The sequence below is a fragment of the Dendropsophus ebraccatus genome, chromosome 12 (assembly GCF_027789765.1).
Source record: "Dendropsophus ebraccatus isolate aDenEbr1 chromosome 12, aDenEbr1.pat, whole genome shotgun sequence".
NCBI lineage: Eukaryota > Metazoa > Chordata > Amphibia > Anura > Hylidae > Dendropsophus > Dendropsophus ebraccatus.
The window spans coordinates 24479245-24491305 of NC_091465.1; the positions used below are offsets into that span (position 1 = coordinate 24479245).

Below are 12061 nucleotides of genomic sequence, written 5' to 3' on the forward strand. Positions count from 1 at the left end.
ATAAGTATACACAGTGTGACTGGCTGTTCATGATATAGTCACCTACCTGTCCTCACAAGGTGGTCTTACTCCAGAGCCGCAGCCGCATTAGTCACACAGGATGAGAGGATGTCATATTTTACTCAGTAGCATCATTTCTGCTGAAATATCACTTTACAGCCCATTTACCCCGAGCATTGGATGCTTAGCAACTAAAAGACTATATCATAAGGCCCTGTTATGTCACTAATCCCCTGACCGCTGAGAATTCCTCACCGTATACTGTATGTACATGTCCTGAATTTATTGTAAGAGGATTGCGGCCAAAAAGCTAAATTCTCTTGTGTTTTATCAGTTGTAGTAACATGGAACATTGTCTGCACTGTACACGCTACATTTTATTTCATGTCTATCTCCTATCTATCTATCTATCTATCTATCTATCTATCTATCTATCTATCTATCTATCCATCTATCCATCCATCCATCTCCTATCTATCTATCTATCTATCTATCTATCTATCTATCTATCTGTCTGTCTGTCTGTCTATCTAACTTCCACTTACTTCTCGGCAGAGTGACTATTACATAGACGCCACTGGGCGCAGTAGTTTGTTGTACTGCACACATGTACATCATTTGCTTGTTGTTCTGTCAACCTTTACATCCAGTTGTATCCCTAGGGCAATGTTAAATTGTATGCAAGGACAACTAAGACATGCCCGGCGTCCTGATGACACCAAGCTATGACTGAGAAATGCCACCAAAGCTACAAAGAAAAACTAAATCATCAAAACTGGTGCAAAGAAAGTGATAACCGATCAATAAATGGAGCCCTCATTTACAGATGAAATATCAATGCACAGGGGCAAAATGTATATTACAAATGGTGGTTGGAAATAATGTGCAATGTTCCCCTTAGGATAGTCCAGCCTGAGGGAGAACTACAACTTCCAGCACGCTTTGACATATATAGCAATAATTACTATGCCTAAATATACATACAGTACATTCGGAAATGACTGAATAACACCTTCATAGAGTGAGTGGGTAACTCCCCCATAGGATGACTGAATGATGTGGTGTCCCACTGTTAGTGTTCTTTGCACCTGTCAAAAAGCTTTCTCTCAGGTTAAGTGGTGGATGAGGTATTTACAGTTTCCCAACTAGGTGTCAGTGTTTATTATAGTTGTATGTTCAGCTGAAGGTAGTTATGGGTTAATGTCTGTTGTACCATGTGTTTTGTGTTGACCATTAGCTCTTTCTCTCTTAACCTATTCTGGCTGTCTACAAACACTCACCCCTTTAGGAGGATTTAGTTAGCTCTGTGTGGGAGGAAGTGACCCAAGTTACTTGAGTTTAGCCACCGAAGTGAGGAGATGCCGTTAGAGACCAACGCTTATTCTACAACTACCAATACATTCACTATACAGTGCTAAGCACTCAACAGGAAGTGTAGTCACCATGGAACACCCAGACCCACGCCAGGTACATGTCTTAAAAGAGCAGGGCAGTATCCTGGACAAGATAGGAACTAGCCTCAGTAGGACAAAGCAACCAGTATACAAGGTCTATGTATCCTACTGCGCAATGCAGGTAACCAGGAAGACTTGGACACCTAGCTACGCCCAGATAACCATGGCTGGGGCTCATACTACCCTACTGGGACAGGTTTCACGCTACCAGAGGGCAGAAGGCAGTTAGACAGAGTACAAGAGTTCCGGTAGAGTACAAGGCTACATTGGGCTAGGGCTCCTCTGGCAAACTCCTCTCCTCTACTCTCTACTCTACAAGCATTGCTGCTACTCTTCTCAAGCACCTACCTCCAGCACTAAGGTCAAGCACTAAAGTCTGTATCAAGATTTGTTACTTGTGAAACTGTGTACTGTAACCTGCAAAGTTATACAGTAAAGCTGTTATATTTTTATACTAAGGCACGGGACTCTGTCATCTTCTGTCTGCACCTATACACACACCACCGCAAACCTTGGGTTATTTTTCTCCCCTTCTAAGGGTGGCGGTACCAACAGTCTGGGTGGGTCAGCTGCCACTCAGGACTGCCGTGACAACCCGGCAGGTTACTGACCATTTGGGGACACGAACCAGCCATATCTAAAAAGCGGGTATCAACACCACACCTGTGTGCAGGACTAGCACTGGTGTCACGACAACTCACTAGCCGTACACCAAAGAATTGGCTGAATTGGCATGATTGGACAGGATATGACTCCACGTAATAGGGCCTTTAGTCCTGTGGGAGTACCTGAGATGAACCTGATATACCTGGTGGACCAATTAGCCAGGGGGGATATAAAGACACTCTGACCCTATGTAGATAGGAGATAACAAGCTAAATCTGTATACTGCCATATGATGAAGCTTCCACCTGATAACGGCCCAATCTACGTCACAATTCATCTTATAGAACCAAGTGTCATGGTGACTGTACAATAACTGGCTCCTCAGTCTCGGGAGGATTCGTCACTGTAATCCTCAATGTGTTAGCAGAACTAATGATTACGTAAGGTTGCCGATGTTTGCCGGGGGGGCTGAATGTCTGCGTACATCATAGTAGATTGACTTTACACCTTGGTAGAATCTTGTAGGATCCCTAGGAGTGACTCTATGACGGCTGACCTTATCAATCCAGGTAGTGAGTGGGACCTTTAGCTATCCTCCCAGAAATGCCAGGTGACTCACAATTCCTTACACCATCGAGAGACGATAATCCATCACAGTGTAGCTGATGCCTCGGATAACATTTCCCCCTGAAAGAAAATAAAAGGCAGGTAATGTCACTAGGATTTTCTAGAATATCTCTGCCCAAATGTAGCCCTAATGCATAATACTCATTAGAGTTCACTTTATAAGGTGACGGTATATTGCACATATATGGCATTGTAAACATATGACTATGTTTAGGGAATTGCCCTCTGAATGTATATGTAACATACCAAACCATTTTGTTACAGTAACCCTGGCTAGTGATTTTAGTGTGCTCCCCTCCTGGATTGAATAGGTTGCCATTGTGGTGGGTTGATGATTTATATAGTACAGTACTATAGATGATGTAAGGGGAGAAGAGGTTACTGATGCACTGGGTTTGCAAAGTGCCGTGTGAGTAGATGGAAAGAAACCACTGAAGAAAGATCACAGCAAGGAAAGGGTTATACGAAGCCCTTAGTTGTCACTATTGCTCACACAGCAAGCAAAGGGTTATATGGAGCACCTAGTTGCCGCTACTGCTAACACACAACAAGGAGGAGATAATACGAAGCACTTAGTTGCTGCTACTGCTAAAACACAGCAAGGAAAGGGTTATACAAAGTACTAAGTTGTCGCTATTGCTCACTCAGCAAGGAAAGGGTTATACAAAGCACTTAGTTGCTACTATTGCTCACACAGCAAGTAAAGGGTTACACGGAGCACCTAGTTGCTGCTACTACTAACACACAGCAAGGAGGGGGTTATACGGAGCACCTAGTTGCCGCTACTGCTAACACACAACAAGGAAAGGGTTATACAAAGCACTTAGTTGCTACTATTGCTCACACAGCAAGTAAAGGGTTACACGGAGCACCTAGTTGCTGCTACTACTAACACACAGCAAGGAGGGGGTTATACGGAGCACCTAGTTGCCGCTACTGCTAACACACAACAAGGAAAGGGTTATACAAAGCACTTAGCTGCTACTATTGCTTACACAGCAAGGAAAGGGTTATACGAAGCACCTAGTTGCCGCTACTGCTAACACACAGCAAGGAAAGGGTTATACAAAGCACTTAGTTGCTGCTACTGCTAACACAGCAAGGAAAGGGTTATATGAAGTACTTAGTTGCCGCTACTGCTAACACACAGCAAGGAAAAGGTTATATGAAGTACTTAGTTGCCGCTACTGCTAACACACAGCAAGGAAAGGGTTATACGAAACACTTAGTTGCTGCTACTGCTAACACACAGCAAGGAAAGGGTTATACGAAGCACTTAGTTGTTGCTAGTACTAACACACAGCAAAGAAAGGGTTATATGAAGTACTTAGTTGCTGCTACTGCTAACACACAGCAAGGAAAGGGTTATACGAAGCACTTAGTTGCTGCTAGTACTAACACACAGCAAGGAAAGGGTTATACGAAGCACTTAGTTGCTGCTCCTGCTAACACACAGCAAGGAAAGGGTTATACGAAGCACTTAGTTGCTGCTTCTTCTAACACACAGCAAGGAAAGGGTTATACAAAGCACTTAGTTGCTGCTAGTACTAACACACAGCAAGGAAAGGGTTATACGAAGCACTTAGTTGCTGCTAGTACTAACACACAGCAAGGAAAGGGTTATACAAAGCACTTAGTTGCTGCTACTGCTGCTGACAAGCTAAAGGGAGGGGGGATTACACAGAAGCACTTCGGACATACATCAGTAGGTACACTGCTATTTACATCAGGGACAGCCGTCCTGAGCTTTATAGGTGGTCAAAGATGAGAGGGAAGACTTGATTTTATTGCTAAGAAACCTGACATCCCAGGCTTTCTTTCTCTTTGACACATAGCACATGCTAAACCCCGCCCCCCACTTCCAGTAACTTGTCCTGATTTGGCTGTTACTAGAGACAGATATCTCCTAAGAACATGTAGTTGATAGCAGATTGCACAGAAGTTAGCCACCTAATTGTCAAGACTTTAGAGCTGTTTTTTTCTGGAGGTAATAACACTAGTTAGTTATCAAATGGAGAGAAGTGGTTTGAAATGGCAACAACCATTTATGAGTACATTTCAAACAAATCTGTCTGCTCGCTCCATTCTGAAGCCATAAGCAAGAAGAAGGGTTGTGGGGAAACAGGGGAGATATGTGCATTAATATTTCAACCATAGCTTGGCATACCCCATGGTTGGAGAGGGGCATAATGGTGGTCCAGTCACTTTGCCACCAGTCGTAGGGTGGACCTGGTTATACAATGATGAGATCCTATATTACCATATACCACTTCCGGTCTATGTCATGGGCTTTTCCTCTATGCACAGTCCTATAGCTCGTGTAGACAGTGTGGTTGGTCTCCAATACAGGAAGTCATTGAAAGAAGACATGAGAACATGCAGAAAGGATACAAACACAGCAGAGGAAACAGGATATTGTATATTTGTGGTTTTACATTTGAACTTATACTTTAAAGGTAAACCATCAGCAGGTTAGACGGATCTAACCTGCTGATATGTCCCTATTGTGCACGGAGTGCTGAGGAGGAAGATAAGTTTCTTACCCTCATCCTCTGCCCCGTTTCTGTGCCAGTGATGCTGGTAAGGCAGTTTGGTGCACTGGGGGTGGGACTGCTGATATTCATTAGAAGGGGCGGGGCGTCTGGGGGTGGATCAGTGCACTAGGGGTGGTAGTCCTGCCCCCATTGCACCAAACCACCTTACTAGCCTAGGAATTTATCTAGAAACCGCACAGGAATAGCGCCAAGAATAAAGATAAGAAATTTACCTTCATCTTCAGCACTCCGTGCGCAATAGGAACATATCAGCAGGTTAGATTCATCTTAGTTTATCTTTAAGAGCTTTTACTTTAGCTTTAGCTTTAACTCCTTTAAGAGCTGATTTTCCTAATGCATTGTTGTTGTCACTTTAACACTCATAGTTTTCCTTTAAGAGCTGATATTCCTAATGCATTGTTCTTGTCACTTTAACACTCTTAATTTCCCTTTAAGAGCTGATTTTCCTGATGCATTGTTTCTGTCACTTTAACACTCATAGTTTCCCTTTAAAGGAGAAGTCTGGCAAAATTTTATTAAAGTATTGTATTGCCCCCCCCCAAAAAGTTATACAAATCACCAATATACACTTATTACGGGAAATGCTTATAAAGTGCTTTTTTCCCTGCACTTACTACTGCATCAAGGCTTCACTTCCTGGATAACATGGTGATGTCACTTCCTGGATAACATGGTGATGCCACGACTCCCAGGGCTGTGCTGGCTGTGGCTGCTGGAGAGGATGATGGCAGGGGGATGCTCAGTGTCCCTCCAGTGCCCTGTGTCCCTTAGTGTCCCTCTGCCATCATCCTGTAATTGTGTATATTGGGGATTTGTAAAACTTTTGGAGGGCAATACAATACTTAAATAAAATTTTCACCAGACTTCTCCTTTAAGAGCTGATTTTCTCCCCATTTGCAGCAATATGACAGATATGCCGCCAGATTTTAATGAGTTAGAACCGAAAACAATGGCCAATCAGCTGAGTATTCCTTAGAATAATTCTAGAACTTTGTATATTTTTCTGTATTGTCATTTCTTTTCCCTTTTTAACGACTTCTTGTTTGTTGGAAAGATAAAGCGATCATTATCTGGAAGGAGAATCCATCACGCCTGCTTTCTAGTACAGACATCGTGTCCCCTAAGATTAATTACTTGTGACTTTGGAATCAGCAGATTCAGTTTTCTAGCGGAGACATGCTGAGCTCGCTGCCCCTCATTCCTTACGTCTCTGGAGCAATTAATATCTCCTCCTCAGTAAGCAAGGGTTGGCGGCCTGAAGGTTTTAGAGCAGAGTAGTCATCATCACCTCGGACGTGTGAAAAGCTTGGTGCTGGTCTGTTAAATGATATGAGAAGGGGGATCCTATACATAGCGGAATATGACTCCTACGCCCCCTGATCTTCATTAACTGCAATTATAAAATATTCCCTTAATTATTTTTATTGATGGCTTATCCTCGGAATAGGCCATAAATCGAGCCACCCATACATTTTGTATAGGTAATGCTGGGTTGCTTTAGCTCAACTCCCGATAAAGTGAATGGAAGCTGAGCTGCAGTAACCTAACATGGCCACTACACAGTGTATGGCGCTGTCCGCTTCTGTTCACTATGGCCCAGATTTATCAAAGGGTGTAAAATTTAGACTGGTGCAAAGAGCCCACAGCAACTAATCACAGCTCAGCTTTCCTTTCACCAGAGCTATAAGCTGAGCTGTGATTGGTTGCTGTGGGCAGTTTACACCAGTCTAAATTGTACACCCTTTGATAAATCTCCCCCTACAGACAGAGCAGGACGTCAGCACCAACTCCTATAAGATATTGATTAGACTTGTTCTGGGAATAGGCCATTCATCGATAAAGTCCTGGAAAACCTCTTCAAGGGGAATTTACTGCTAAAAGTAGGTGATATAAGTTTTATATACTTTTGGATTGGCGTTACCGTGCTGATTCCAACGGTGTTGGTGTTTGATTGTTCTGTTGCCCCATTCAGGTAATATGATGAGATATCCGTGTACTGGGGATGCTAGGCCCCGCCTCCAGTGCACCAGAACTGGTAATTTGCATAGAAAGAAAAAAGGACGTGTGTTCCCAAGAGGGTGGCAGATTAATGAAAGACCGGCACAGTGGGAATCAGAGTATATAACACTTTCACACTATTACAAGTTTCACGACTTCCAGTACTTATCAGCTGCTGCATGTCCTGCAGGAAGTGGTGTATTCTTTCCAGTCTGACACAGTGCTATCTGCTGCCACCCCTGTCCATGTTAGGAACTGTCCAGATCAGGAGAGGTTTTCTATGGAGATTTACCACTAACTGGACAGTTCCTGACATGAACAGAGGTGACAGCAGAGAACATTGTGTCAGACTGAAAAGAATATACCACTTCCTGCAGAACACACAGCAGCTGATAAGTAATGGAGATTTTTAATTATTCATAAACTACAGATCTGTGGATTTGAAAGACTTTTTTTTTCTGGAGTACCCATTTAAGCTCTATTGCGCTATTTGGTGCCTACAGACATAAGTAGGAACAGAGTGGGGGAAAAAAATCATCAATTCCTGCAGGACATACAGAGGCTGATAAGTACTGGAACACTTGAGATTTTTACAAATCTGTATAATGTGACATCAGTTGATTTGAAAGAAAAACAAATTTCACCGGAGTGCCCCTTTAACAGTTCTATCTACCTTAGTGAAACCTAAAGAAATTGGTAGACGGAAGAAGGGATATGGAGATATGGGTTCTGGAGTCTTCTTGTTCTCTGCTTCCACATTTTAGCAAGGACAAGTGCGCGTCATGTTAGACCAGGGTTAGGGAACCTTGGCTCTCCAGCTTTTGCAAAACTACAACTCCCATCATGTCTGGACAGCCAAAGCTTTAGCTTTGGCTGTCCAGGCACGATGGGAGTTGTAGTTTTGCAACAGCTGGAGAGCCAAGGTTCCCTACCCCTGTGTTAAACATTCCAAAGGAAGACTGAGAGCACTGAGCGCCATCAGCCAATGGTCAGGAGTGATACTGCCGCCACCCACTCCATTACTGCTCCTTTAGTCATATTCATAATGTAGTGTGCCCTAGATGATGTTGTAGCGGTGGGACAGCCGGTCACTTGCTAGATGGAAGTGTGACGCCACTACTGTGGTAGACGGCCGAGATACAGCCGGACCTAATGATTTTGTGACGCCAGTGCCTGGTGGGCACACACGTGTGATGGCACGCCTGCTTTTAAGGTGTAAGGCCGGTTGTACCCTTTTCCCCTGTGGTCGGTGTCCTGTCGGGTTGCTGCCGGGTCCCTTGGGATAGTGTTGTCACAGGTGGCCAGAGCTAATAGTAGGACCCGCCACCCACAGAAAGGGGAAATGTCCCAAGGTTGCAGTGTAAGTGCTGTGCAGGTGGTGGTGAATAATCACAGACTATATGGATAATGTTGACTTGCTCATGCTCTACTTCGATGTTGGCGTGCTTAGAAGAATACTTGTAGTAGAAGAAGAAGAAGACAAGCTGTGCCTGCGTATTGACTTTCCTGTAGTCTTCACACTGCCTTATGCCAACTAGCTTTGGCTGAACCGTACCAATGGGTGACACAGGCCCCAGACCTTGTTACCTGGGATGAGCAGAGTGCTGAGGGTTTCCTGCTGACACTCGCGCTGCGAGATGGAGTTCATCCAGTAACTTTGCTCCACACGGATAAGTTCCTAGCTCTTTGGCTCTTTAGTGGATACTGTCCTGCACTGTGGTTACTCCTAGTCCTCGGTGTGGGTTGAGATGATCTGTTGGCTAGTCCTCTCCTGAAGGGTTTAGCACTGCATCATACTATGTATTGTTGCTTCAGGAAAGAAGTTTGTAAGAGGGCACTGTTTTGCGTCCTACCCATGCGGGGTACTGACTAAGACTGCGAATTGTTAGGGCGGACCTGGCAGAGGGCATGGGCCCAGGTAGAACCACTGTGGAGAGCTATCTGAGCTCCGTCCTTTCTCCACAGAATCTCAACTAAGACTCCTCCTTCACCCAAGGGACTTACTTCCTAACCAGCATGTAATGTGCGCTGTGGTTGGGTGGAAAGAGTGCATCAGAAGAGAAGAAAGGGAAGAGGTGATAGGATAGAAGAAAGTAAAGATCCTCCTTCTGGTTCACAGAATCTGGTACACACCAATAAAATAACCCTTTAGACACTTTAGCTGTGCAGCTTCCACACTTTAATATACAATACAGGGACATCTAGTGGTCATCTCTAGTAATACTTTAGCTGCAATAAGACCACAAAAAGTACAGACTTTTACGAAGGGTGGGAATAATAGTAACACCCCTAGTGGGACACCTCAATAACATTTAGGGTAAAAACTCAAAGTTAATTATTCTTTGCCTGATTTACAGCTCAGAGCTCAAACAGGTCCATTTTCCTAATCTGTGAACATAAAAACTAGAAAATTGTACTGGTAATGCCGACAGATGGCTAATGTAGGCAAATGGAACACAGCTCATGAGTAATACAAATGTGATCTTATCAAAGTCTGGTCTGAAGCGGAATATTCATGGCATCAAGTGTTCGTTCATTGCGCACAGCTTAGGAGCAGAATTTTTTCATCTTTTTTTTGTTGTTGTCATTTCTGTTGTGGTTCATAGTTCAAACACGAGTTCAATGAGTTCTAATCATCTGCAATGTATCAAAACACAATTATCCTAATTGTCACAAACATCTGTGAAAGCCTAGAGCCATATAGATCAGCTCCGCCACAGTGACGGGTAATAAGGAGCGGAAATGTCATCATAGCAGAATATATTAAAAAGTCAACTCAATAATTGATGACGGAAAAATGAAGTTGTGACACGGTAAGGCTCTGATCACACTAGACAAAAGAGAAACAAGGGTATGGAGTTGCTAAAATTATCGGGTATCAGGTATGGAGTAAATGTCTAGAAAACTGCTTAAAGGGGTACTCCTTTTTTTTTTCAAATCAACTGGTGCCAGAGATATGGAATGTACTTCGTATAAAAAATCTCAATCTTCCAGTACTTATCAGCTTCTGTATGTCCTGCAGGAAGAGGTGTTTTCTTTCTAGTCTGGAGAGCAGAAGAAGTTTTCAATGAGAATTGGCTGCTGCTCTGGACAGTTCCTGACATGGACAGTGGTGGAAGCAGAGAGCACTGTGTATGACTGGAGAGAATACGTCAATTCCTGCAGGACATACAGCAGCTGATACGTACTGGAAAACTGGAGGTTATTTTTAATTGAAGTAAATTACAAATCTCTGGCGTGTTCTGACACCAGTTAATTTGAAATGAACATTTTTTTCGCTGGTGTGCCACTTTAACATGGTTAAATCTGTTGTTTTATGATGATTTCTTAAAAAGAAATAGCTTAAGCAATCAGCTGATCGATAAAAGTTTGAATAATTATTACACTGCTCAATGTGCAGGGGAAGCGAGCTCCGACCTGTCAGGTCAGAGATCGCTTCCTCCTCGTTCACAGCTCGCTGCCTTTGCTATTACAGTCATAGACAGTAAGTAGGGGGCAGTGGGAGCATCCTTAGATTGTTTGGGCTGCCCATTGCCAAGTCAGTGGCGGTCAGCTGCCTCTGCTTCTATTACATGGAGCAACACACTGCAGACCATCGCACACTATTGAAATTGAATGGATGGTTGCTATTTAATGGCAAATAATTGACGCTATTTTAAAACAACAGCCATTGTTTTGAAATAATGGCCGCTATTTGCCATTAAATGGCGGCCATCCGCTCAATTTAAACAGTGTGTGAACAGAGCCTTTCTGTGTTTTCAATCCACTCCCTGTTATGGTTGCAAAATACTGACCAAATACTGAGCAAAAATACTGAGCCTTACAATTATAGAATGAGAAAAAAACAAAAACAAAATGAAGACCTATATTTAATTTCCATTAAGGGATTTGAACTAATAAAAAAACTACTGGTGGTCTCTAGACAGGTGCGTTACCACTAGACCACAGATTATATCTGGGCTCTGAGATTCAAATATATTTGAGTGTTTCTTTCAGACATAACCTGCCTACAGAGGACTGATCTGCAATCAGAGACACTGGCTGACAGCTGAGTGAGCAGGAGGCCGGGCAGCATTGATTATTTATAAAGAGGAGCAAGGAGTGGTGAGGCGGCCAGAGTGCAGCACAAACAACTCCTGTTTGACTCTTCATTACAGTAGAATTGTGCATAATCTACTGCACGGACAAATTACCAAAAGGCACCATGCTTACTGGGGGACTGACAGCTACAGCACACTGTCACCACCTTAGGTAGGGCCCGGGAGCTGACAGATTCCCTTTAAGGAATCTGCATAGTGCAGTGGAAAGAAGAGAATGGGGGGAAATGATCGAAACCTTTAAATATGTTGAAGGACAAAATAAGGTTCAGGAGGGAAGTGTTTTTAGAGGACACAGTGAGAGGTTAGTTGTCGGAAAGATCAGAAGCAGCGTGAAAAAATATTACTTTACTGAAAGAGTAGTAGATGCTTGGAACAAACTTCCAGCAGGTGTGGTTGGTAAATCTACAATAACTGAATGTAACTTGCCTGTTGTATACATATATCTATCCTAAGATAATAAGAAAGGAAATGCTTAAAGGGCAGACTAGAGGGACCCAGTGGTCTTCTTCTGACAATCTTCTGATTCTATGAATGAGCATTGTGTAATAATTCATTTCTCCAATGGTGGCACTGCAGGCAAAGTGAACGTTTGGTTTTCATACAAATTACAGCAGGGAACACATTGTGATACTTTGTGTTAGTGGGGGGATCATTCTACCAAGTAGAGACTGTTTGGAGCAGAGAAGCGCTATTGGAATATCTGTCATTGTTAAAACGTTTG

At 43.2% G+C, this 12061-nt stretch overlaps 1 protein-coding gene across 4 annotated transcripts in view; it reads right to left on the reverse strand.

The window, feature by feature from the left end:
* LOC138768973 (olfactory receptor class A-like protein 4) overlaps positions 1-12061 on the reverse strand; it is a 36164-nt gene that overhangs the window by 5373 nt on the left and 18730 nt on the right. For 2 of the 4 annotated variants that reach the window (XM_069947087.1, XM_069947086.1), the window contains exon 2: positions 2617-2747. The gene's annotated coding sequence lies outside the window, so the exon portion shown is untranslated. Of the gene's footprint in view, positions 1-2567; positions 2748-12061 lie in introns of those variants that run through there. The other 2 variants (XM_069947088.1, XM_069947089.1) reach the window with 2 other exon arrangements.